This window comes from Belonocnema kinseyi, chromosome 6 (assembly GCF_010883055.1).
Source record: "Belonocnema kinseyi isolate 2016_QV_RU_SX_M_011 chromosome 6, B_treatae_v1, whole genome shotgun sequence".
NCBI lineage: Eukaryota > Metazoa > Arthropoda > Insecta > Hymenoptera > Cynipidae > Belonocnema > Belonocnema kinseyi.
In genome coordinates this window covers 133,283,706-133,287,893 of record NC_046662.1, presented here as the reverse complement: position 1 = coordinate 133,287,893, position 4,188 = coordinate 133,283,706, and the positions used below count along the sequence as shown (strand labels likewise).

Sequence of the window (4,188 nt, the reverse complement as noted above, 5' to 3'; positions counted from 1 at the left end):
CAGCTAGGATTTCCAGCTTGACAATCCATGCCAGTCCGCCACTACCACGAGCATTGCGATTCACAAATAATGCGCTGTAGTCCTCAAATGTACTTAGGCCAGCGCCGTAGATGTCAAAGTTACTAGGTTTGATCTCGTTCAGCAGGTTACATGTACCTGTACAGTTCTTGTCTAGTTTGATAACAAAATTCTGAAAAATTTCAACAAATTTTGAACTCCTATAATCAAAAACTTAATTTGAACAAACATACACGCAAATACCGTGGTCAAAACTTCAAGGCAACTTTATGACTTTCTTTATTTCTATATTTTTTAATGTTAAACCAAAAATATCAACTAAAATTGTTACAGCATTTTAATGCTCACTCAATACCTTTTTCATGGCAATAAAAATAAAGACTACAAAAAATTGTAAACATATCAAAAACCATAAGGAAACCAAGGTGTTCTTCACATGAGAGCCGACCTACAGTAATAATTTTATATATATATATATATATATATATACCCTAAGGTGCTCCAAAAATGCATTGCAACCGTTTTTTTCACTCTATAGGGCAAGCCTATTTTTCGAATAATTTTACTCATGTTCCAGGGTTTTATTGAAACTCGCCAATTTTTTATGAACTTAAGGGGAGTATCAAAGAAATAAAAACATAATAATAACTTTCATTTCTAACCCACCCCCACCCTACCTGCAGCGCCCCAAATGTGACCCTAAAATTTAAAAACTACATTTTTACGAATTATTGTTACTTTTTTGCAATTTCCGCCGTCTTTTTCATACAAATAATTACTAATGGACAATGTGAATATGTATTTTTTTTTAATGCAATGTTTTTTAATTGTTTGGAGTAGTAAATTTTTCTAAAAACATGTAATTATTTAAAAAATTAATTATTGCTTATTTTAAAAATTTCTAAAAATTGAGCCAAAGAAGTCAACTTTTTCAAACTGGTATCCTATGCTACTTTTTTTTGCATATTTACATAATTTTGATGCATTTATTCTAATGTTCAATAAATTTCGATTTGTTTAAACAATTTGTATGTGCTCAAGCAGTTATTTTTCTAAAACTAAAAAAATGAAATAAAATAGAAGACATACAATTAATTACGAGTTGAAAATTATTCTTGAAAAAGTAATTATTTAAACAGATTATATTTTGTAAACAATTAAAAAGTGGTCAATTTGTTTTTTCCATACACTATACAACCAGAAACAGAATTGAAGGGTGGAAAAACTAAAGGGAGTAAGCGCCATTTTCGAAATTTTGCACGGTTTCGAAAATACGTTTGCGTTTTGTTATATTAAGCATCAAACATTGTGATTTCAAAAATCAATAAAAAAAATTAATATCCACAAATTTACCATTCCTGCAACGCGGTAGGGAGGGCCCATATTTAGACTATTCAAAAATGCAAAAAGCTCATTTTCAAAAAAATAGTGCTTACTCATTTTAGTGGTTCCGCCCTTCAATTGTATGTGTTCTATTTTATTTCATTTTTTAGTTATCGAAGAAAAACGGCTTGAGCAAATAAATATTATTCAAACAAATATAAGTGTATTAAACATTAAAAGAAATGTATCAAAATTATGTAATTATTCAACAAGAAGTAGCATAGGATGCCAATTTGAAAAAAGTGGAAATCTCTGGCTCAATTTTCAGAAATTTCAAAAATAAACAATAATTAATTGATTAAATAATTACATAATATATTTTTTTTAATTGACTACTTCAAACAATGACAAACAAGTAAATTTCAATCAGAAAATACGTTTATTTTTTACATTTTTGGGGAATAAAGAATTTTTTAAGTAATTTACGTTTGTTTAAACTATTGAAAATTGTTTAATACGTCATGGTACATATTTAAATTGTCTATTAGTAATTATTTGTATGAGAAAGACGACGGAAATTGCTAAAAAGTAATAATAACACGTAAGACTTTAGTTTTTTACTATAGGGACATTCTTTTGGCATTGCGGCGAAGGTGGGGGTGGGTTGGAAATGAAAGTTAGCAGTATGGTTTTATTTGGCAGACACTCCTCTTAAACCTCTAAAAAACTTGGCGCGTTGCGATGAACCTCTGGAACATGAGTTCAATTTTTCGAAAATACAAAATTTCCTCATAATCATTCAATGAGATCTTGAAGGGTCCGGTGGCACGTGTTAATATTCGAAATTTGAAAAAAAATACGGATTTTCTTCCTCCGGAAATGGAAACTTTTGGAGAGGGGTGGGGTGGTTTGCCCTGTAGATCGAAAAGCGTTTTTTGGAACACCCTAATACACCTGTAGGTCTAAATTTTATCAATAAAATCGGCCATTAAAAACAGCTATTTAAAATGTTTACTTTACTTTCAAACTTATAACAAAAGATTTTTTATAGAATTAATGACAGTGCTTAAAATCTGCAATTAACCAATAAATATATATTCAGAGAAACTTTCTCAATGACAAACAAAAATATTTACAATTTCACGCCTTGTAGAGTAGTTGAGAGCCTCCTGTCTGATCAAATCTTATTGTAATGCCAGATATACTGGCAGAAGTGTTAGTGACAGTGTATCGCAAGCGTATTAAATGGTTATGCTGCGAAGAGCGGAAAATTAGTTTTGTACTTGATAAATTTATACATTTTTATGCTTCTTTTCTGATAAAATTTGTATTCTATAATACTGCCCACATTTCCCTAATAATAAAAAAAAATAACTTAATGCAGAAGACTACAGAATTTCACTAGAACTCACCAAAAATATTAGAAATTGACGAGTCTTTTCATTTTAAACACATTTGAAATCAATGAAAATAGTATTTAAAATCTGATAAAATGCCATTTTTTTTTGGCAAAGTATAACCTTTAAAATTGTACTAGCAAGCTAAAAAGCTTCATTTTTCACCGAGCCGTGGCCAAAAATATGTACACTTGTTATTTTTTTCTAGAAACATTAAAAATAAAATTAGTAGCTTTTTTCTGTTTTTCGTTATTTGCTTCTCCGAAAACTTTATGGCATATAGTTAAGTAATATGTAATAGTACGCTTACATTTAAATATACATTAATTAATTAAAACAAATAAAATTAGTACTTCACCGTAATTTTGAACTAATTCGACTATTTTAATTTATTAAAATGTATTAAAACATACTCCTACTATTTTCATTTGCTTGCGATAGTTGCGTTTTTCTATTGGACTCAAATTTAGTGTTGTCTCGTCTCGTTTCGCCTTGTCTCATTCTTCCTCGTCTCGTGGTGTCCTTCCTCGTTTCTCGCCTCGGCTTTTCCGAGAAATGCGACATATGTGCGCTAGCAGGGAGAACAGCTCGCAGAAGCATTCGGAGAATTTTTCTGCAACCCTGATGCGCTAATGTTAATTAGCGTTCTTTAATGTATACCTAAAGTGAAAATATAATTATGTATCATTTTTTGTTTTCTATTTCTGATTAATTTGATATAAAACACGACCATCTTTTTACTTTTTCAAAGATTTGGGTTCACTGTATTAGTATGCTATGTTTTTAATATATTCTGCCAATTATAACAGAATATATGCAATAGAAAGTTGAAAAGGTGTGCATATTTTTAATTCATTTGAAGTTGAAAGTATTTAACACTAATTTCATCTTTTATATTTTAAATTAGAATTGTAAAATTTTCTGGCGTCTAATTTTAATGTATAATAAGTACTAAGTAACAAATAAGTCAGTAATAATACTTATATAAACTCATATGATGATAACACATTGAGTTTTATAATTCACCCCTACGATATTCATGTATGTATATTTGTAAATTCATGCATGAAGATAAAACATTTTATAAATCGGAAACGCCTTATCTCAGGACGAAAGCAGATTTTTTGAATGATATATTTTCGGATTATTTGTTTCATCCTAATACATTTGATACAAAACACGATATTTTTTATATATAAAAACGTTTGGAACATTGTAGCAAAATTGAATTCTTTGTGAAACTTTTAGAGATGTTTACAAAACCCGATCTATTCTTTGACAAAGTTGTGAAATCTTTTAGAAATCTGTTGTAATACCTTTAACCAGGGATTTGAACGAAATTAAGGGGCATTTTTGGATATTTGCCAATTATTTCGATAAATTTAAAAGAATTTGGCTAAAAACTAAGCATATCCTAGAAAATTATAAAAACATAATGAGCCTACGAAGG

General features: G+C 29.3%; 1 protein-coding gene across 1 annotated transcript in view; it reads left to right on the top strand.

The window, feature by feature from the left end:
* Nucleotides 1–4,188, top strand: part of LOC117175704 (serine/threonine-protein kinase minibrain) — a 349,640-nt gene that overhangs the window by 194,649 nt on the left and 150,803 nt on the right. The gene's annotated exons all lie outside the window — the stretch shown is intronic.